The sequence below is a fragment of the Hyaena hyaena genome, unplaced genomic scaffold, assembly GCF_003009895.1.
Source record: "Hyaena hyaena isolate Hyena2069 unplaced genomic scaffold, ASM300989v1 scaffold_90, whole genome shotgun sequence".
Classification (NCBI taxonomy): domain Eukaryota; kingdom Metazoa; phylum Chordata; class Mammalia; order Carnivora; family Hyaenidae; genus Hyaena; species Hyaena hyaena.
The window spans coordinates 242,439-266,986 of record NW_024080722.1 but is presented as its reverse complement, the minus strand read 5'-3'; the positions used below and the strand labels follow the sequence as shown (position 1 = coordinate 266,986).

At 41.7% G+C, this 24,548-nt stretch overlaps 1 protein-coding gene and 1 pseudogene across 8 annotated transcripts in view; one reads left to right on the top strand and one right to left on the bottom strand.

Moving 5' to 3' along the window:
• The window catches only part of TTLL11 (tubulin tyrosine ligase like 11), a 238,409-nt gene that overhangs the window by 152,552 nt on the left and 61,309 nt on the right, over window positions 1–24,548 (bottom strand). The gene's annotated exons all lie outside the window — the stretch shown is intronic.
• On the top strand, window positions 19,690–19,811 carry LOC120233439 (annotated as a pseudogene).

Genomic DNA, 24,548 nt, shown 5'->3' with positions numbered 1-24,548 from the left:
CGTATTTAACACGGTCCTCTCTTTACTTTTGATGTCATGTTACCTCATTTTCTGTTATTCTGTCCTGGTCTCCTGATCAGCCTCCAGCTTCCATATTGAAGCTCGTCCCTGACCTACTTGGCTGGTAACCGAACCACAGCACTGTGCCCAGTGACTGGGCCTGTCTCCTGCCCCTAAGCCGTTCCCTGCTCCGCTGACAGCAGCCTCACCTTCACCCCAGCAGAGTCCCACCTGCAGCCTGGTGTGATTCCCTGGCCCCCCAGGCCCTCACTCTGCTACCTCCCTTCCCCACAGTCTCTTACTGAGACCCCAGAAGGCATCATAGCTGATCCCACCCAAAAAGCAATACCTGATTACTAAGCAAGCCCCTTTTCCAGTTCAACTTGTTTTTCAACACTGAGGGTTTCCTGCTAATAAACTGGCTAAATAATCATCAGCTCACCTCCAAATGTATATGACCACACTAATCAAAAGCACTTTGGATCTCCAGCCCTAGCTTTTCCTCCTTCCCAACACCACAGCCCTTATGTCTGTTGCATTCTTACTGTACTTTACACATTGAGCTTTAAACACACACACACACACACAAACACACAAAGAATATCAATGTCATATTTTACAACATTCAAACCAGAGTCCTCCTTCCAATGCTCTTTTGGCTAAAATAGCTCCACTGTTTGCAGTATTGATCAGTGCTAGGCAATCGGCCATGAGTGTTAATATGAATACATGAGATCTAATCCTACAGAATGAGTAATAGCATTTTCACTGTTATGCTTTATAACTAGAGCTTTCTCCCATACTGCAAGTCCTACCAAAAAAAGGGCTAAGTTAACTCAAATGCTGACTCCCCCGCCCTTGTCTGTCCCCATCTAGCAAGGAAGTTTGCATGGAGTGGGACTCAGCAAATGCCATGTCTTCCTTTGTTCAGTATTGTTACCTTTTGCCTGAGATCACAGGTAACACTCTTTCCAGTGCTAATCCTGGGTGATTTCAATCACTCCCAGCACTTCAACTAAAGCGCCCCACAGGCAGCTGACTCCGCCCCCTCTTATCTCTGGCACACACCTCTCTCTTGGGATTCAGAGCCATATAATTAGACATCTCCACAGACATCAAAAATTCAGCCTGGCCAAAACTGAGCCCATTGTCTCTTTCCTCAGATCTACTGCTTCTGTGTTCTGTATAAGTAAACAGTGCCACCATCCACCCCTGTCCCCAAGCCAGAAATCTGGGAGTCGCCCTGGCTTCTACCTTCTTGCCCATCACCAGCCCTATCCAGGCACTACATTCTGACATTTCTGCCTCTTACACATCTTGCTGTCCTCCACTGCTCTCAGCGATTCTTACCTCCATTATTGCAATAGCTTTGTCAGTGGCTCTGTACGGGGTATTTCCCACAGATTCTCTTCACTCTGTGAAGCAGCCCTATGAGGTAGCCATAGGAGTGAGCCATTGGAAATACCATTTTTATAGGTCATAACCAGCCATGTAGATATCGGCAATTCCATATGGTTCAACTGAACATTATTAGAGCCCCTCCAGCACAGGTGAGGAAAACAGGAGCTAACAGGTTAGGTATTCTCCCCAAGGTCAGACAGTTTTTGTACACTAGGGAGCCAGGATCTGAACACATGTGCGTCCAAATTCCCAGAGACTGCATTTTGTCTCCTAAATCATTATTACCCTTCATATACCAGATTCTAGAGGAAGGCTTACAGCTTAATATTTTAAAAATGTAATTGTAAGAACCATGTATGAGCACTTATAATTCATTTGCACTACAGCCATTATTTTACTTAATCCTCAGAGCTATGCTATGAAAAATCTGCTGATATTGATTTTTCTTTTTTGTTTATTAAAGAAAAATACACAGAGGGTGCCTGGGTGGCTCAGTTGGTTAAGCGTCTGACTTTGGCTCCGATCGTGATCTTGCGGTTTGTGGGTTCAAGCTCCGCATCGAGCTTTCTGTTGTCAGTACAGAGTCCACTTGGGATCTTCTGTTCCCCTTTCTCTCTGCCCCTCCCCTACTTGCACTCTCTCTCTGTCTCTCTCAGAATAAATAAACTTTAAAAAAATTTTTCTTAATACATTCTTGAGCAAAACACCTTAAATTCTCTGCCTTAGTTTTTTCATGGATATAATAGAAATAATACATCTACTTCTATCTACAAGGGATGTCTTGAGGACTGAATGATTTAATATATGTGAAACTCCTTTGAAAAATGGCATTGTAATTAATTAAGTAATTTTTTAAAAGTAGTGCCAGGCATTTACTAAGTGCTACATAAATGTTTGCCACTGTTGTTTGGGGGGGAGGGCAGATTTTCAGTTTATTGGCTATCACTTCTTAGTCAAATATATATTCTATATTTATATGCTTTTTTCAGTGAGATGTGATTGACATATTAGTTTCAGGTGTACAACATAATGATTCAACATATGTATATTTCAAAATGATGGCCACAATAGGTCTAGTTAATATCCATCACCACACATTGTTACAGAATTTTTAAGAAAAAATGAGATAAAATGAGAGCTTTTAAAATTTACTCTCTTAGCAACTTTTAAATACACTATACAGTATTATTTTTTTTTTAAGTTTATTTATTTACGTTAGAGAGGGAGCGAGATCAAGTAGGGGAGGGGCAGAGAGAGAGGGAGAGAGAATCCCAAGCAGGCTCCTCACTGTCAGTGCAGAGCCTGATGCAGGGCACAATCTCATGAACCATGAGATCATGACCTGAACCAAAATCAAGCGTTTGTCGATTAATCAACTGAGCCACCTAGGCTCCCCTACAACACAGTATTATTAACTATAGTAACCAAAACTTACTTATTTTTTATCCCCATGGCTTACTTATTTCATAACTGGAAGTTTGTACCTTTTGACCCCCTTCACACTGTATTGCCCAAAATGTTTTTATTTTTATTGTGTTCTTTAGTATCCTTTGTGCATGTGTGTGATACCATGTTTAATAATGTTACACATAAAGGATCTGAGGTTCAGAGAAGCCGCAGATCACAGTTAGGAAATGACACATCAAATGTCAGAAGGGCAGGAAGAGTAATGAGTGGGACCTAGCAGAGAAGTCTGAAGTGACTCTGGGGACCAGGGCCACAGATCTGGACGCTTGCTGCCCTGAGTGCCAATGGCATGGCCTGTTGCTGGGTGTGCCCAGCCCCAGGTCACGGGGCGGGCAGGACAGCAATGTAGGCGCTGGTGCTGCTGGGCAAGAGCTCTGATCCCTACCAGAAAAGCACTGGGCATAAGCCGACAAACTAAGAAACCAATCTCCCCTGAGAACCTGGCCAGGCAGCCAAGTGCCCTTCCGGGAACTCGCCAGTCATTAGCCTGATCATTTACACCAGGAGAGTGAGAACAGGATCTCCCGCCAGCCTCCGGTTTTCAACTGCTGGTTTAAATTTCAAGGAGCACGAAGGTGTTGACATGTATGAATTACTTTTACATGCCTTTGATCACCGTGAAGCTCTGTGGTGTTCTAAATGAGCGTGCTGGGTGGAAGCCAGGCTGGGCTGAGTTTTACAAAGGAGTTCCTCCCATGCCACTGAAGGCCAGCTGTATGAGCACTTGTCCATGAAGAAACACTGTCTGCTTCCCCCACCCCACTCCGTTTCAATGGGGGCAGGTGGCCACTGCACAAGTCCTCTACCTACTCTTGGATGGGCTCCCAGACACTGTTAGCCCAGCTTCCCCTTGGTGACCTCAGTGGTCATATGTAAGGAAACTTCCCTGTTTCCTTAATACATCAGAGAGGGGGCAGTGGAGGCCATGCTCTGTGTGGGAACAGATTCCCGTGACTGTTCCCTCCAGTCCACCTTCCCCGTGGGGACATCTCCGTAGCCACTGCCTGCAGCACAAGGGACTTAGGCAGGAGGGGAGTCTGATCTCCGCTAATGCCCCGAACCAAGCATGGGCTCCAACTCTTTCCTGACTCCCCCACAGCCTAGCTGGGATCAAGCTCTAAAAGACTGTTACTAATGACTCAAGGGGAGCAGAAGGGAAATAAACAGAGAAGAGCATGCAATGAGACAGTTCTGTTTACAGGATTGTTGATTCTCATCTCAGGACAACAGGGCTCTGCGCTGTGTCCTCGGATGGCAGGAGGCAGATTTTCCCATGCCTAGGAGCACACCTGGATTCCCTGGAGGTTTGGCTAAGAGACCCCCTGACACCGACGCCGGAAAGTTCACCCTCTCTAGGGAAGACCTCACCTATGACCCCATAAAGACAGAAGAGTTATGTGATAACCACAATAGGACAGCGACTGGAACATCAGGACACAATCCCATCAACTGAGCAGCCACGGAGAGAGATATACAAGAAATAGGGTATTTGTTAACACCACAGCATCAATTTCTTCCTCCATCAAAAGGGGATTATAATAAACCTCTCTGGTCCAACATATTTCAGACCTGCATGACCAGACAACACTTTAAAAAAAAACAACTTTTTTTTGAGAGAGAGAGAGGAGGGTGCAAGCAAGGGAGGGCCAGAGAGAGAGGGAGAGACTCTTAAGCAGGCTCTATGCCCAGCACAGACCCAACCAGGGGCTCGATCTCATGGAGCTCGATGTCACAACCGTGAGATCAGGACCTGAGCCTAAATCAAGAGTCAGACACTTAACCGACTGAGCCACCCAGGTGCCCCAGAGAACACTTTTTAAATTATAATGTATTTGGAGAGCACTGCCAAGAGCTCACATATATTCAGATCAATAATGTGGGCTGATTATAATTTCAATATCTAAGACATGGTGATGAGGTGATATCAGTCAACGGTGACGTTAGTCAATATGTGTTTCAACATTAAACATACAACAATTAGTCTGAGAGACAAGTTACTATTTCGCCTTTACCTTGAATCTGAATAGGCATGATCTCCTTGTTTGTGTTTTGCTCATTTAATTTTTAAATTAAATTATCTAACAAAGGGTGGAGTCCGAGAGCAGCAGAGATAAATTTGAGTGATTTTCCTCTGATAAATCATTTTGAGCTGTAAGCCCTTTCTAAATATCTGGAAGTTTCTTTAAACATGCCACACTGGGGGAATTAAAAACAGCAAGAGGTAGAAAGAACCATGCAATGAGTGTCACGGTGCTGGGCGCTTTACAAAATTCTTATTTAACACACTGTGGAGTGAATGCTCTCATCTGCCTGCAGTTTTACAGAGGATGAACCAAGGATCAGAGGGCGAAGCAAAGAGTAACACAAGGGCACGCATGCGCGTGGGCAGTGTCAGCTCAAACTCCAGAACCCAGACTCTTTACTCCACACCGCTTTGGAAAAGGAGGCAGGGGCATTTAACATCAGTCCGTATGCTCAGTGCTTGTGCGGTACTGGCCCTCCTGCTACACTAGCGGCTTCATAAGGACCAGCACTCAGGCATGTTCATCACAGTAATCCCAATGTCAAGTACAATGTCAAAGACTGGAGCCAAGAAAGCTCAGGAGACATGGATACAACTTGGAGATTTCTGAAGTGTAGTCATAGGGTCTACAGGGGACATGTAGGTTCCCCAGGACCGACAGCAGCACCAGACCACATGCAGCGGGGATGGGCAAGAGAAGAGAATATACAGGCAGGAAGGTCTCAACTCGGGAATAATTAAAGAATTTAGAACAGTCCTTGGTGGAATGAACTGCCTAGAAAAATATTAAATTGCTCGTTTCTGAAAATGATCAAGTACAGGCTGGCGCCTGGGTACCTGTCCAGGTGTGGAGGGCATTCATCCGGAAGGAAGTGGCCCAGATGTTCCCTCAGGTCCCTTCTAATCCCTGTGATTAGTTATTCTTTGATCATTCTTTAGCTCTATACCTAATTAATATCTCTGACTCACTGTGTGACTTGGCTAAGTCTATTTCCCTCTCCGGGCCTCAGTTTCCTTATCTGTATACAATGGAGGTCTTTGTCTGCTTAGGGCTTCCAGGTTCTTCCGGACACTCTTTGGACAGCAAGGGTCATGACACAACTGCTTGCAGGGTGGCACTGTCATGAAGCCCCTACCCAGTGTGGACAACCTCCCTGCCAGCAAGCTCTGGCCACCCAAGGCAGCGAGCTGGGGCTGCTTGCCCACCCAGGCAGACAGACATATCAATGTCACCCTCATTCCAAAAGCAAAGTGGGAATCAGGGAAACCTGTAATGTTAGACATAATTCTGGAATATAATTCTTAAAAATTAAACACCTTCAGGCAATATACCAGCATTTGTGTTTCTTAAGGAAGATAGATGAACACGTTTTGCTCCATAGAGACGGAGGTTAGTACTGCCGCCTAAGGAGGAAATTTGGAAATTTCTTGGAGTGGCTTTGCCTGTCACAGTGAATGGAGAGCACTACCAGCATTCTGTGGGCAGGGGTCTGAATGCCAGACAGACGGCCATGACCCGAGCAGTCTGCTGAACCTTTGTCAAGTCAGAGACCTATGTAGCATGGACTTGATCTAGAGCCCAACTCAGTGTCACAAACAAACCAAAAGAAGTTTCTACATGATTTAAGTTGAGCATCACAATTTTTCAGCAATTGTATAAACAGAGGCCACTTACACTTTGTCCTTTCTTGTCCTGGCATGAAGCCACTGATGGCATGGTGGCTTATGCTCTCTCTCTCACTCTCGCTCCCTCTCTCTCTCTCTGAAAGACAGAGAGACACTATAATGTTTAATCAAAATATCTTGCCTTTCTTATATCCAAAATTATTCATTATAGGTAGATGCAAGGAGTTGACCACCTTATTATGTCTTTCAATGTAACAGTGCCAAAGCATTTACTTAATGAAATGTATACATTTTCCTTTATTTTCTCTTTTAGAGGACATTTTGGGTGTTATTTTGTTTTTAAACAACATGTGTAACTTGATTATATTTCATTTCAGTATGATAAAGATAATATCACAAAATATTTCTTATAAAAAGGGGTGGGCATTGGAATGACACCTTGTAGCAACGAGCACACTTCACACCCACCAGAAGAAACTAGGGATTCTTGGAGATTTGACTGATTGTAAAATGGGGCAGGGAAAAGGTAAGAAAGGCCTGGAATATCTTGTGGCAAATAAAGTGAGAGAGTGCTCAAAGAGCAACAGGAAGGACACAGGACACCGTGGGCCAAATCTTGGATAATTTGAACATCAAGATAAATAATGATAGTCAAGGATTATAACTCACCGGATAAAATAAGAATCCCCAAGTCCACACTAATAGGCATGCATACCTGCAAAGATAAATAAATGAGACGACAAAGCTCTTCTTTCCAGTAGAAACTCAACCCACAGATACAGATGGAATGATGAGGTTAACTAAACACCACTTGGTGACCATCACAGTAATAACTGATTCCAGGCAAGGATCACTAACAGAGGTTAAAACAAGAGGGTGAAAATTTGAGGAGTAACAGGATATTATATAGTCTTAAAGTATCTTCCCACAAGGTACTTATTAATCCGAAAAGGGAAAATAGTAATTTTTCAGTGGAAATCTGGCAGACACCACCTTAACCAAATGATGAAAGTTAACATCACCAGGAAGAAGACAACACACTGACATCACGTGCCTCCGGAGATGATACCCCTGAGAAAGACGCGACACTATTTCTGTGCTGTTGTTGCCAAAAATGCCTTTCCTGGATCTAATAATGAGGAAACTCCAGACAAACCCAAATTAAGGAGCAATCTGCTAAATAGCCAGCCTGTACTCACCAAAAACAGCAATGTTGGGAAACACAAAGAAAGACCAGAACGTTCTTCCAGATTATAGGAGGCTAAAGAGACAACTGGATCCAGCTCCTTCACCATATATACATTGTTGGGATAACAGTCAGAATCTGAATCAATTCTGAATATGATCAGGTTAGACAATAGCACTGGATCAATGTTAATTTCACGATTTTGACACTTACACTGTGGTTATGAAAGACAATGCCCTTTTACTTAGGGAATACATACAGAAGGGTTTCGGGGTAAAGGGGCAACTTCCAAAAAGGATAGAGAGGGCAAGGGAGAAAGCAAATGTGGTAATTTCAGGTTATTTGAGTGAAGGTTGTATAGAAATCTTCTGTATTAGTCTTACAATTTTTCAATCAGCCTGAAATTATGTCAAATTAAAAAGTTCAAAGAAAATGGAAGGGAGGCATCAGGTCCAAAAGGACAGAGAAGCACTATTATTAGATATATTCTGGCCAAACAAATCCTTTTACCCTGCTTTTCTAACTCTTCTGGAAAATATGATGGGTGAATTTCAGAAGGTTGTGGGAGAGCGGGAGTGTGTTTTGGGGCCAGGAAAGGAGGACAGAATCAGGTCATTAACGAGCTGGAGGATTCGATTATCATGTCTTTCTCAACCCAGGTCTCTCTGCCTTGCTGTCTCTCCTCTGCCTTGCTTCCCTTAAACAATTCCTCCCAAGAAGCAATGACACAGAAAAGCAGCTGAACAGGAAACAGTAGCAGAGATTGCTTCGTTTCTTCAGAGACGAGGGAAAAAGTCATAGGCAAAGAAATTTTCATAATTTCCTTTTGAAATAGGCACTGAAGTCGAGACTGGGGCCACTATTTTGTGGGAGAACATGAGACATGTGTCCTCAAGTGACTAAGGCAACATCACTAGGAACTTTTGCAGAATGAAACCAAAGGACAAAAATTGAAGGGTGAACAATGACCTTTTACTCGCTTTGGGAAGCAGGGTTTTCTTGACCTTTAAAGTCGTCTCCTGGAAAAGTGTTTACCACTTTCCCTTTTTCTTTTTAAAAGCTTGCCATTAGAGGCAAGAATCAAGTGAAGGCAGGGGCGCCTGGGTGGCTTAGTCGGTTAAGCGTCCGACTTTCGCTTAGGTCACGATCTCGCGGTTCGTGGGTTCGAGCCCCGCGTCGGGCTCTGTGCTGACTGCCAGCTCAGAGCCTGGAGGCTGTTTCAGTCTGTGACCCCCTCTCTCTCTGACCCTCCCCTGCTCACCCTGTCTCTCTGTCTCTCCTAGAAATAAATAAAACATTAAAAAAGAAAAAAAAGAATCAAGTGAAGGCAGCGGGCCCCTAATGATCACATTCATCTCAAAATTCCACATAATATATCACTACTACGAAGGGGCAGGACTGTAACAGCTGTGATTTAAAACACTAAATGTATTTGGGGCCAAACTGAAGTTTAGGAAATTAAACAAAAGAGCTTCTACTCTAGCAAAGTATTACTGCAGAGGGCTGTCTCTGAAAGGGGGAAAGATCAAAGGCGGGGCAGGGGATGGGGGGAAGTTAAGCCAAGCTGGGATACCACTCAGCCAAAGAGAGGTCTTCACTTTTTTCCTCTCCTAAATGACGTCTCATCAAATAGTGAGATAATTAGTCTTAAGATTAGGTTTTTATGAAGAATTAAAATAAGTCCATTTCCACATTTCCAATAAGCCAGAAACACCCAGAATGCTTTGTTTAGGCATTCTTAGCACCGGCTTAAATTTCCATCCAAGACTGCAAAACCTCTTTCATTATTCATTCATTTCACACAAATGCCTGAGGGGCCCCTTTGTGCTGGGCAGTGGGGAGATGGATATAAATCTGACCAGGTTCCGGCTCCCCAGGGCCCCCTGTCCAATAGGGACAACAGAAAAGTAAATGTCTGCTCACGGAGGGACATGGTGTGATTCTCATCGCATTCCCATGGTACTACAGGTGAGGAAACTGAGGCTCGGAGTAATGAAATAACTTCCCCAAGGTGCACACTTAGAAAGTAATTTTTAAAAAGGATCTTAACCTGTGGGGTCTATACTGACCCCAAACACTTGTCTCACTATCTTTCAACCAGGAACATTGGAAAAAAGTACTGTGCTTTTAGAGTCCGATAATTGGAGGAGATTATAAAATTTGGGCACAGCATCTGCGTGCAGCGGGTTGGGAGGTGGAGTGGGAGAAGGGGGGGATCAGAAAAGACCTTCATAGATTTGGTGACATCAACTCTGACACAGGAAACTCAAGTGAACAAGCAAAGGAAGAGAATCCCTGGCAAAAGAAACAGTCAAGAGATGCAAGAACCTGAGCAGATGTGAATCTTTCTGAACCAGCTTTAGACCCAGCAGGAAGAATGGCTTGGCTCCGCCAGTATTCGCCAGTGTCAGCCAACCACCACCAGGATGACTGTGCAGACCTGGCTTCATTCACCCTCCTGGGAGGGGCTGGGCAGAGATGAGGAGACTGTGGTTGCCCTGGGGAGCCCAGGCCAGCCCTACAAAGAGAGCACTTCTAGAAGCATCTGTAGTGCAGCCTTCCCTGTCTGTGCCTCCCTACCTGGGGATGCACTGACCAGGCATTAGCAAGAAGATGATTGATTACACAAGGCCCTCAATGCTCCAGCTAAAACCTTGAAGGATATATTTTTGCAGAATTTTAATGCCAGCAGGGAGTTTTACGGAAGTCCAGGAAAGGCAAATTCACAGAATCACAAAAGCTTAGAGGTTGACGGGTCCTTAGTGATGCTATACCATCTTCTCTTTTTGCAGAGGAAGCGCTGAAGTCTCAAAGTGGGGGCGGGGGCTGGGGGAGATGACTTGGCCAGCGTTCCATAGCCAGTTAAGAGGTGGCACCAGGACACGGCACCAAATGCACAGGTAACAAAAGTCAAAACCAACATGTGGGACTACATCAAACTAAAGAGCTTCTGCATGGGGGAGGAAACAATCAACAAAATGAAGAGGCAAACTATAGACTGGGAGAAAATATTTACAAGCCCGACAGCACATGAGGGGTTGATATCCAAATTATATAAGGAACTCATACAGTTCAACAGAAAAAAACTTCAGTTAAAAAACTGGGCAAAGGGGGTGCCTGGGTGGCTCAGTGTGTTAAGCGTCCGACTTCAGCTCAGGTCATGATCTCGCAGTTTGTGGGTTTGAGCCCCATGTCGGGCTCTGTGCTGACAGCTAGTTCAGAGCCTGGAGGCTGTTTCAGATTCTGTTGTATCTCCCTCTCTCTCTGACCCTCCCTGCTCATGCTGTCTGTCTGTCTGTCTGTCTGTCTGTCTCTCTCTCTCTCTCTCTCTCAGAAATAAGTAAAAAACATTAAAAAAAATTTTTAAAGAAAGTGGGCAAAGGACCCAGACACACATTTTTCTGAAGAAGACATACAAATGGCCAACAGGATCATGAAAAGATGTTCAACATCACTAATAGTCAGAAAAATGCAAATCAAAACCACAATGAGATATCACCTCACACCTACTGGTAAATGTGTAAACTGGTACAGCCAGTGTAGAAGATAGTATAGAGGTTCCTCAAAAAATTAAAAATAGAACAACCAGCAATCCCACTTGCAGGTATATATCCAAAAGAAATGAAATTACTACCTCTGAGAGATATTTGCACCCCTATGTTTGTTGCAGCATTCATTATTCACAATAACCAACACATGGAAACAAACTGAGTGTCCATCAACAGAATAATGGGTAAGAAAAATATGGTGTACATATAAAATGGAATGATATTCAGCCATAAGAAGGAAAATACTGCCATTTACATGGATGGACCTTGAGGGCATTACGCTAAGTGAAATAAGTCAGAGAAAGACAAACATACAATCTCACTTATGTGTGGAATCTATAAAAAAAAAAAAAAAAGCGTAAGTTGTAGAAACAGAGAGTAGAATGTTGGTTGCCAGGGGCTGGAAGTTGGGGGAGATGGGTGACGGCCAAAGTGCACAAACTTCCAGTTATAAGATGCATAAGTTCTGGGGATCTGATGTACACATACGGTGACTACAGTGAACAATACTATATTGTATACTTGAAAGTTGCCAAGAGAGTAGATCTTAGATGTTCTCACTGAACGCGCACACGCGCGCGCACACACACACACACACACACACACAATGTAATTATGTCAGGTGATGGAGACATTAACCAACTTTATACCTTATGCAGCAATCATTTCCTAATATATACCTATGTCAAATCATCACGCTGTACGCCTTTAAGCTCACCCAGAGAGAGGTGGAGCCAGAACTTGAATCCAGGCCACCTAACTCCAGCCCAGCCCTTCCTCTTAAATGACTTCCAAGGGCAAGGATGTATGTAAGTTGATTTGTGTCACTAGCACCTGGTATTTAGTAGGTCTCAGGAAATGTCTGCACTGAACCGAGTCAGAAGTCTGAGTGCACTGGCCATTGCAGAGGCACGCAGAACCATGAGTGGGGACCTCCAATTCTGAACCCCGATGTCCTCATCTGTAAACTGGAGGTAACAAAACCTCCCCAAACTGAGTGAGGATCACAGAGGTTGTGTATATAAAAAGTACTTGGTAAACTGCAAAGGTGCCTGTTGTCACATGGGCCACTTAACAAGACTTCCTAATGAATAGGACCTAAGTATGCTTTTCCAGAGAGGAGCAGTCTCTTGGGTTTCAGATGGTATCATTTTTCCAGTAAACAAATTGAACTGTGAAGCAAGGGGCACAAGAGCGGCATGATATATCTAAGCGGGAGGTGAAGCTCTATTTTTGGCAACAAAGCAAACAAAACTTGGAAGCAGATGGGGAGGTGAGACCATGGCTCCTACTGCGTCTCTGCCAGCGGCTCTGAATCATCTGCTTTCTTCTGACGGCGGGGTCCCCCAGCTCCTGTCTTCAGTCTTTTACTGGTTATGCACCAGAACCCCAGGCCACAGCCACAGCCTCCGTGGAAGCTGCGCTGCATAAACAGAAGGCATTCGGAGCTTGCTGCAGATGGTGTCAGAGCTCCGTGTGTGGGTGGAAGTTGGGACACCATCAGGGAAAGGGCAGCACACCAACCTCCGTCCCTCTGGATGGCGTTTTGGTAAGTTCCTCGTGACCCAAGTCCAGCCCACACCCTTATAAAGTGACAGGCGGGGCACCTGAGTGGCTCAGTGGGTTAAGCATCCAACTTCAGCTCAGGTCATGATCTCACGGTTCATGGGTTCGAGCCCCGTGTCGGGTTCTGTGCTGACAGCTCAGAGCCTGGAGCCTACTTCAGATTCTATGTCTCCCTCTCTCTCTGACCCTCCCCTGCTCACACTGTCTCTCTCTTTCTCTCTCAGAAATAAATAAAACATTAAAAAAAAATAAAGTGACAGGCTAGCTTTTGCTGATATCCTTGACCTCACAGGAGCCGACTTCCAATGGCTAAACTCACAAGAGACAAAATTGTTAGACCTTGGCATCTGTATATTAATTTGCGAATACACTTGAGTCCCTACTTTGTGCCAAGCACTGTGAAAGGCGCTAGGGACACAGTGATGAGTGAGACCCATCCAGTCTGTCGCTGCCCTTATGGGACTTGGAGTGGGAAAGAAAGATTATTACACATGCAGCTACCAAACAGTGAACGGGCATAAGTGCCAAGAAGAGAGAAAGACAAAGTTGAGGACTTGCCCCTGACTTGGGGCAAGAGTAGGTTTGTAGAAAAGTAAAACAGGGTCTGAAGAATGAGCCTACTTTGTCAGGTGAAAGAAAACAGCACTGCAGGTGGGAGGGGGACACAGAGGACGAAGACAAGTGCTCTAGGTGACAGGAGAGGCATGTACAAAATGCAGAGTAAGGGAGGCTGTGGGACCTAGAAACTTGGATATGGAAGAATAGCCCACAGGATGGGGTGGGAAATGATGCCCCCTGAGGCTGTGGAGCGGGGCAGGTTGAAGGCGTAGAAACTTCATCCTTCGCATAAGCCATCAGGTGGCCCAACTCAGCCAAAGCAGCGTATAATCGATATGCAGGAAAATAATGTGAGTAATCAAGTCACCAGAAGGTTGCTTGCTCAGCGTGGAATCAGGACAAGGAAGATACGATTCACATTGAAGGTTTTGTTCCTGCCTCGACTCTGACCCACTTATAACTCCACATTTTCCAAGTTTCCTACACTCAGTGGAGAACATTGTTCTCTGGGGTTTTTGCAAATAATGCACTTCATTCAGCCTCGAGGAGCTGAATCAATAAAAGCTAACTGAGGTTGGTAACTGGAGAGGAAAATGGAAGAACCCCATGCGCGCTGGCTCCGTCCAAGAAACTGCAAAACATTATTGAACAGGTTTTTGGCTTTATTCACTGAAAAATTCTTCTGCTACGAAATACAAACTCCTTCACCATAATAAATACTGTTTTGATAACAAAACTGTACTTTTCTCAAATACCCAGATGGAAGACCATATGCAAAATAAACTCCAAGGAATTTTTTTATTGGCCATCTGCTGAAGAGGGAAAGAAAGCCTGCATCCTCCTTGCTCCACAAAAATTTCCACTGAGAATCCTACCGGCTTCTAGCTAGTGCCACCTGCTGATCACATTTGGTACCAGTTTTGCAAATGAATCTCGGGAGCGATGTGGATCTTCCCTGTTCTTTAATGAGATAAATTTAATCCTAATAAGTGTGACAATTAAATACCAAGTGTCAGGTGTCAGAATGTTGTACAGCTACTCACACATCCTCTTGCTACTGTAGGAGTCGCGAAGCGAAGCCCCCACACGCACCCCTGACAGTTCACTTCCAAGCCAATGACAAGACGTGTTTACTCTCATAATTAAGTGCGCCATTTCTAATAAAGGCTCTCGTTTGGGGTTACCTGTCAAAATGTAAATGCATATATCTTTTAATACAGCTATTCCACTTCGCGATATCTGTCGGGAGGTAATATCTGTAGGAAGGTGTTCCTGACAGCGTTATTTGTTGAACCAAAGAAATATGAGAACTACCTATATGTTCATCAATAGAGGGATGATTGTAGAAGTCATGGTGCGTCCATACCATAGAGTACTTTGCAACAGCGAAATGGAAAGAGGTATAAAACACAGTAGAGGAAATGGTAGGCTGAGGAAGAGAACGCATAGGATAATCCCATTTCTTTAAAGAAAAAGAACTGCGTGTGATACAGCGTATTATCCGTTCATACACAGGAAAAAGCTGGAAGGATAGACTAGTGTTCAAGTAATCTCTAATGAGTGGGGTATTTTCCCCCACTTTTTACTTTACTCATTCCTGTATTATTTGAATTCTTAATATGAATGCATTGTTTTGTATTAAAACAAAGAAGAGATTAAAAGTAAAAACGCTGTTGTTTTTTTAAAATCAGGGTTACAGCTAATAAAGCATCTCATCATCAAATACTCACTGGATATGCACAATCACTCTGAGGTTCGAGCATTTACTCACTGAACAGATGGAGAACCCAGGCTGGGGGAAGGGACTTACCAGAGGGGCTGGGCTTTCCAGCAAGCGGTCAGGCTGGGTTTTCAGGGTTTTATTTTGCATGTACAAGGCTCTGAGTCAGCAGATTCTAGATGAATACCATCTTAGAGACAAAGAAATCCTCCTTTATGTTAGGGAACTACCCCCTTCTAAATACTTTCAGCATCAATCAAAAGGGCTTTGACAGTTCAGGACTTAGTCCCCATTGATCACCTGACTCACCTCCCATTTTACCCGCGAGAGTCTCTCTGAACAGCCAGAATCAGAAAGTCAACAGCTAAATAACAAGCACTAGCTCGGTTTTCCATTTTCTCCACTAAACCGGCTCCCTCTCCTGGGTATCTAAGCAAAGGGCACCCCCACCAGATTCCCAAAAGCTTCAGTTCTGCCTTCGTCCTCGACCCCCCTCTCTGATCTGTCTCTGAGTCCTGTGGATTCCACCTTCTAAATATCCCACATGTCTGGCCCTTCTCTGCATAAGACTCCTGTCTTAGTGTCTCAGTACAACCGTCAGCATCTCTGTCATCTGGCCACGCACAGCATCCTTGCCTCGAGGCCTCATTCCTCTGCCCTCCCCAATCCCGTCTATACTCCACCAAAGGTTACTTTGCTAATACCATAACCTGGCCACGCTCTTCCCACCCCCTACCTAAACCTCTCACGGCTTCTTCCTGTTAGCCAGGCATTCAAGGCATTCCCTAACCTAGCCTCTGATTCTCTCACTTCATCTGTCAAACCCTCTTCTTTTAAACTCCAGTAACACCGAACTGCTTATCATTCCAACATGCCACACTATTTCCCATCTGTGCACCTGTGCACAAGCTGGAATGCTCTTCTTTGGTCAGTCTACAAGGCAAGCTCATGACTTCAAAGTCGAATCAGGTGTCACCTCAACAGGAAGCCTTTTCCCTCCCACTATCTCATCTGCCCTCTACCCTTAATACCCTAACCGTCTCATCATGGCCAAGTTTTACTCCTTTCTCTGGCATAGTTCCATACCTTATCCACACATCTATTCACATATTCTCCCATATTACAGCACAGAAAGCAAAAGTATTGACCCTGGGGCTAGTCTTCCAAGCTGTGTTACCTTGACAAAATCACTTAACCTCTCTGTGCCTCAGTTTCCTCTCCTATGAATAATAGAAAAATCCTATTAGGGTTGCTGAAGAATTTTAAATTAGTTAATCTAGGTTAAAAAAAAAAAAAAACCTACTGCTATTGTTACCGTCACATAATCATTCATTCAGAAGACTTCCATTTCCAGCCAAGATGTACTGATAGAAACTGGGTTTACCTTCCCATCTAAAGCAACCAAATAGTAGACAGAATATGTTAATCAACGGTTTTGAAGGCACTAGACATCAGGCAACAAAGAACAACGATTCCTGAGAGACAAAAATCAAGTGATATGAGCCCTATGATCGCCCCAGTTTACTGCCTTAAGAGAGACTCCAGCCCAATAGACCTCCCGAGCTAAGGGAATGGAATGGTCAGTCAGGGGAGAGTAAGGCAGCTAGAGTTCTCAGGACGGACTACTGGAGAGGAGACTTCTTCACGAAGAGAAAACTCTGGAGATCCAGAGGGTCTCCCATGAGTATTTAGCCAAGTACAAATCAGCGCACGATGATGAGGAAACTACCTGAGGGCAAGGAAAGAAGCACCAAAAAGAATTAGAAGTAAGAATAATTGTGCCCACAGACTAGAAAACACCGTGATTCATGGAGCACCGGGTGAAGTACACCTAAGATTCCTGCCTCAGTAGTAAGGACTAATTTGCTTAGACTGAGCACTGTCCCAGTCCTGCCTGACAGACCTTAAAAACAAGACCCAAATCTATTTCCAAGTAACTTAACTGAATCTCATAACAAAATTCAAAAACATGTGTAGGAATGCAAAAATAGACAAACTCATTGAAAGACACAAACTACCAATGCTCATTCAAGAAGAAATAGAAAACAGCCTGTATCTGTTATAGAAATGGAAATTTTAGGGGCTCCTGGGTGGCTCAGTGGATTAAGCATCATACTTCAGCCCAGGTCATGATCTCACAGTTCGTGGTTTCAAGCCCCATGTCGGTCTCTGTGCTGTCAGCTCAGATCCTAGAGCCTGCTTCGGATTCTGAGACTCCCTGTCTCTCTCTGCCCCTACCCAGCTTGTGCTCTGTCTCTCTCTGTCTCTCAAAAATAAATAAACGTTAAAAATTTTAAAAAGAAATGGAAATTTTCATTAAAACACTCCCATCAAGAAACATCAAACTCACATGACTTCACTGGTGAATTTTACCAAACATTTAAGAAAGAAATAATGCCAATTCTACACAAACTCTTTCAGAAAATTTAAGAGGAGAGAATACTTCCAACTCATTCTATGTGACCAGCATCACCCTAGTAACAAAACCAGGCAAAGACATTGCAAAAAAAGAAAACCACAGAACAATGTCCCTCATGAATAGAGATGCAAACATTCTAAACAAAATATTAGAAAACCAAAATCTAATTAGAAATATTAGAAAATCAAATCAATATATAGAGGATAATATATCACGACCTAGTTGGATTTATCTTAGAAATGAAAGGTTTATTTAATATTTAAAATCAATAATATTATTCATATCAATAAACTAAAAACAAAAATCCATATGATCATCTCAAAAGACTCAAGAAAATTATGTAAAATATCCAATACACATTTCTAGTTAAAAACAAAACAAAATCCATGGAAACAAGGAACAGAAAGAAACTTCATCAATCTGATAAAGAGCATCTACAAGAAATCTACAACTAACCCATACTTAATGATGAAAAACTAAAGGCTTATCCCTTAAGATCAAGAACAAGTCTAGGACGTCTACTCACCACTTTTATTTAACATTTTATGGAGATTTCAGCCAATGCAATAAGGTAAGAAAAAGAAATCTGATTGGAAAGTAAGAAATCATGAGGACGTAATAGTCTACACAGAAAATCCAATGGAATCTACAAAATAAGCTACTGAAACTACTGTGTTTAGTAAGATTGCAGGATATAAGAACAATATATAAAAGTCAACTGTATTTCTGCATACAATAAACAACTAGAATTTGAAGTTTAAAAATACAACATTGCCAATGTATGAAAAGTATGAAATACTTAGGAATAAACTTCAGAAGATGTGAAAGTTGTATGCACTAAAAACTAAAAGACATTGCCCAAAGAAACTAAAGACCTAAATAAAAGGAAAGATATATCATGTTCATTGGCAGAAGACTCAATGTTGTTAAGATGTTGATTCCACCTAAAGTAAAATGTAGACTCAATGCAATCCTAATCAAAATCCAAGCAGGCTTTTTTGTAGATTGATACATTGATGCTAAAATTCATAGGGCAGATATGGGGCGCCTGGGTGGCTGAGTCAGCTAAGTGTCTGTCTTCGGCTCAAATCATGATTTCATAATTCTTGAGTTTGAGCCCCACATTCGTCCCTCTGCTGTCAGTGCAGAGCCTACTTAAGATCCTCTGTCTCCCTCTTGCTCTCTGTCCCTCCCCAGCGTGTGCTCACTTTCTCTTTCTCTCAAAAATAATAAACATTTTTAAATAACAAGCTTGAATTTAAAAAACAATAAATAAAATTCTTATGGCAGATCAAAAGACGATAACACCCTAGACAACTTTGAAAAAAGGGCACAAAGCTGGAGGACTTATGTTACTTGATTTCAAGACTTATTACAAAGCTGTAGTAACTAAGACAGTGAGATATTAGCATAAAAATAGACATATTTATCAATGGAATAGAATAGAGAATTCAGAAATACATCTACATATACTTGAGCAACTATTTTCAACATAAAGGCAAAGGCAATTCGGGAGAGAAAGGTTGGTATTCTCATCAAATGTTTCTAAAACAACTGGATATCCATGTCTGAAAAAAGTGAACTTCAATCCATACCTCACAGCATATTCAAAAATGAAGTCAAACAAATCATAGACCTAACTTAAAACTATAAAATTTCTAGACAAAAGCATAGAACATCTTTACAAGTTTGGGTTAGGGAAAGATTCTTACATGACATCAAACACATGATCCATAAAGAACTGATAAATTGGACTTCACCAGAATGAAAATTTGATCTTCAAAATATACTGTTATGACAACGAAGAGACAATGCACAGAATGGAAGAAAATATTTGCAATTGATATATCTGATAAATACCTATAGTCAAAATATATAAAGAACTCTCAACACTCAATAATAAATAACTCAATTTTTTGGGGCGCCTGGGTGGCTTAGTTGGTTAAGTGTCCGACTTTCGCTTAGGTCATGATCTCGCGGTTCGTGGGTTTGAGCCCCACATCGGGCTCTGTGCTGACTGCCGGCTCAGAGCCTGGAGCCTGTTTCAATCTGTGACTCCCTCTCTCTCTGACCCTCCCCTGCTCATGCTGTCTCTCTCTCTCTCTCCTAGAAATAAATTAAAAAAAAACATTAAAAAAATAATAAATAACTCAATTTTTTAAAAATGGACCCAAGATCTCTTCTCGGCCTTTTGGCTAAGATCAAGTGTAGTATCTGTTCTTATCAGTTTAAAAATGGACCCAAGATATAAATAAATATTTCTTTACAGAATGTATTTGGATGGCAAAGCACACAAAAAGATGTTCAACATCATTAATAACTAGGGAAATACAAATTAAAGCCAATAAGAAAAGGCTACACATCTATTAGAATTGCTAAAATTGAAAAGACTTAACTACTACCAAGTGTTGGCAAGGATGTGGAAGAACTAAAATAGTCATACATGGCTGATGGGAATATAGAATGGCACAACTACTTTGGAGAACAACCGGTATTTTCTTTGATATCAAATATACACCTACTATATGATCCAGACACTCCATTCTTAAGCATTTACTCAAGAGAAATGATTGTATGTCCACACAAAGACTCAGACACAGATATTCATAGTATTTTTATTTGCAATAGGTCAAAACTGGAATCAGTCCAAATGTCCAGCAACAGTTGAAAGTATAAACAAACTGTGGTACATACATTCAGTAGAAATACTCCTCAATAATAAAAAGAAATGAATTATTGTTGAATACTACAATATGGATGAATCTCAAAATAATTATGTAGCGTGAATGAAGTCAGAACAAAAAAAATTTTTAAGGAAAAGTAAAAGTACCTGCTACATTATTCCACTTATATATAAAATTCTAGAAAGTGCAAACTAGTCTTGACAGGCAGCAGATCCATGGTTGCCTGGTGATGGGAGGTAGAGGGCAGGGAGAGGAAGAAAGGAAAGATTATAAAAGGACATGAGGAATGTTCTGGGGTGATGGATATATTCATTATGTTGATTTTGGTGATGGTTTTGTGGGTTTTTTCATATATCAAAACCTATCAAGTACAAACTAAATATTTGTAGTTTATTGTATTTTAATTATATCTTAATTAAAGCTTTTTTTCTTAAGTATGAGACAGATAGACTAGCTACATAGTCTCAAAATATCTCCCCACAAAAAAACTCACAAAGGGAAAACAGCAATGTTTTAGTGGGGAAATCTAACAAACTACTTCAACTAAGTGATTAAAGTTAACATCACCAGAAATAAGACATCTTGACATTATATATCTCCTGATATGCTGTACTGAGAAGGACACAACATATTTTGTGGGATTCTTATAAAAAATGTATAATCTGAATCTAATCATGAGAAAAATCAGACAAAACCAAATTGAGGGACATGACATTATTTTTTCTTTTCTTCTTCTTTTTATTTATTTTTTTTTACATCTAAGTTAGTTAGCATATAGTGCAAAAATGATTTCAGGAGTAGAGTCTGGTGATTCAACCCCTACGTAGAACACCCAGTGCTAATCCCAACAAGTGTCTTCCTCAATGCTCCTTGCCCATTTAGCCATCCCCCTACCCACAACTCCTCTAGCAACCCTCAATTTGTTCTCTATATTTAAGGATCTCTTATGTTTTGTCCCCCTCCCTGTTTTTATATTATTTTTGCTTCCCTTCCCCTATGTTCATCTTTTTTGTATATTAAATTTCACATATGAGTAAAGTCATATATTTGTCTTTCTCTGACTGGCTGATTTCACTTAAAATAATACACTCTGGTTCCATCCACATTGTTGCAAATGGCAATATTTCATTCTTTTTGGTTGTTGAGTAGTACTCCATTGCATATGTATGTACGTATATACCACAACTTCCTTATCCATTCATCTGTTGATGGACAATTGGGCTCTTTCCATACTTTAGCTATTGTCAATAGCACTGCTATAAACATTGGGCTGCATGTGTCCCTTTGAAACAGCATACTTGTATCCCTTGGATAAATACTTAGTAGTGCAATTGCTGGGTCATAGGGTAGCTCTATTTTTAATTTTTTGAGAAGCCTCCTCAAAATACTGTTTTCCAGAGTGGATGCACCAGTTTGCATTTCCACCAGCAGGGCAAAAGTGTTCCCCTTTCTCCACATCCTTGTCAACATCTGTTGTTTCCTGAGTTGTTAATTTTAGCCATTCTGACTGGTGTGAGGTGGTATCTCATTGTGGCTTTGATTTGTATTTCACTGATGATGACTGATGTTGAGCATTTTTTCATGTGTCTGCTAGCCATCTGGATGTCTTCTTTGGAAAAGTGTCTATTTATGTCTTTTGCCCATTTCTTCCCTAGATTATTTGTTTTTCGGGTGTTGAATTTGATAAGTTCTTTATCAATTTTTGGATACTAACCCTTTATCTGATATGTCACGTGCAAATACCTTCTCCCATTCTGTTGGTTGCCTTTTAGTTGGTTGCTGATTGTTTCCTTTGCTGTGCAGAAGCTTTTTGTCTTGATGAGGTTCCAAAAGTTCATTTTTGCCTTTGTTTCCCTTGCCTCCCGAGATGTGTTGAGTAAGAAGTTGCTGTGGCAGAGGTCAAAGAGGTTTTTGATGGCTTCCTGTCTTATGTTTAGGTCTTTTATCCATTTTGAGTTTATTTTTGTGTGTGGTGTAAGAAAGTGGTTCAGGTTCGTTCTTCTGTACGTTGCTGTACAGTTTTCCCAACACCATTTGCTAAAGAGACTGTCTTTATTCCATTGGATGTTCTTTCTTGCTTTGTCAAAGACTAGTTGGCCATACATTTGTGGGTCCATTTCTGGGTTCTCTACTCTATTCCATTGATCTAAGTGACTGTTTTTGTGCCAGTACCACACTGTCTTGATTACAGCTTTGTAATGAATTGAGGGACATTATAAAAAATAAACTGACCAGTATTCTTCAAGAGTCAAGGTCATGAAAGACAAAGATAGATTGAAGAACTGTTACAACTCACAGGCAACTAAGGAGATATGACAATTAAATGCAATGAGTGAACATGGAGTGGATCCTATACCAGGAAAGAAGACATTAGCAAGACAATAGGAAAATGCAAATAAGGTGAGTAGATTATTTTTTAATGCTTATTTATTTTCTTGGAGAGAGGCAGAGAGAGAGGGAGAGAGAATCCCAAGCAGGCTCCACGCTGTCAGTGCAGAACCTGATGCAGGCTCAATCTCATGAACCATGAGATTATGACCTGAGCAGAAATCAGTTGCTGGACACTTAACTGACTGAGCCACCTAGGCGCCCCAAGGCATATAGATTGCTAAGTAATATTACATCAATGGTAACTTCCCAGTTTCAGTAGTTGTATAAGATGTGATTAGGGAAACCTAAATGAAGGGAATATGGGAACTCTTTCTGCATACTATTTTTGCAACTTTCTTGTAAGTCTAAAATTACTTCAAAACAGCTTCAAAATTGAAGGTAAAACAAAGACATTTTCAACCAATAGCTGGGAGAACAGCAGATCTGTACTATAAAAAATATGTTTTAAAAAATTCTTCAAGTTGAAGGAAAATAACTTCCAGATAGAATCCAAAAGCTACTCAAAGGAATGAAGAGTGCTGGAAATGTAAATATATATGGGAGCATACAAGACAAATATACTCATTTTTCAGTTTCTTTATAAGATAATTGATTCCTCAAAGCAAAAATTATAACGATGTATTGTGGGGTTTGTAACATAGAAACAGATAATATAATACCATGAAGGACGAGGATGGAAATAGAGGTATACTGTTATGAAGCAACATACATTTTACTTGAAATATGTAATACTTAAAGGTAAATGTGATAAATGAAAGATGCATTGTAAGCCCTAGGTTCTAGGGCTAAGACAAAAACTAAAAACATTTTTAAAAGAAGCATGGCTAGTAAACCTAAAGAGGAGGTAAAACAAAACACTAAAAATGCTCAGTTAGAGGCACCTGGGTGTCTCAATTGGTTAAGAATTCGACTCTTGATTTTGGCTCAAGTCATGATCTCACAGTTCATGGGTTTGAGCCCCATGTCAGGCTCTGTTCTGACAGTGTGGAGCCTGCTGGTGATTCTCTTTTTCCCTCTCTCTCTTTCTCATAAATAAGAAAAACATGCTCAATTAATCCAAATATATAGGATAAACAGAAAATAAATAGCAAGATATTATACTTGAGTCCAACAAGATTGATGACTACATTAAATGTAAGTGGGCCAAGCACACCAATTAAAAGGCAGGGATTATCAAACTGGATAAAAAACCATAATGCAATTATATGATGTCAACAAGAACCAATCTTTAAAAATGCAAATAGGTTGGGGCACCTGGGTGGCTCAGTCGGTTAAGTGTCCGACTTCAGCTCAGGTCATGATCTCACAGTTTGTGGGTTCAAGCCCCGTGTCGGGCTCTGTGCTGACAGCCAGCTCAGAGCCTGGAGCCTGTTTCAGATTCTGTGTGTGTCTCTCTCTCTCTGACCCTCCCCTGCTCACACTGCTCGCTTTCTCTCTCTCTCTCTCTCTCGCTCTCTCTCAGAAATAAATAAAAACATTTAAAAAATTTTAAAAATCATTGAACTTACCTGAGTGGCTCAGTCAGTTGAGCATCCAACTTTGGCTCAGGTCATGATCTCATAGCTCACAAGTTTGAGCTGAGCATCAGGCTTTTGGCTGTCAGCATGGAACCTGCTTTGGATCCTCTGTCCCCCCCCCACCACCCCAAATAAATAAAGTAAAAAAAAAAAATCAGTGAACTTAAGTTCCTCATTAAAAAGTTAGAGGGAGGGCAGAGCGCCTGTGTGGCTTGTCAGTTGAGTGTCCAACTCTTGGTTTTGGCTCAGGTCATGATCTCACAGTTGCAGCCCCACATCAGGCTCACTGGTGTCAGCCTGTCAGTGCAGAGCCTATTTCGGATCATCTGTCCCCCTCTCTCTGCCCCTCCCCTACTTGCACTTTCTCAAAAATAAATAAAACATTTATTAAATAAATAAATAAATAAAAATAAAAAGTTAAACAAAGAAGAGAAATTTAAAT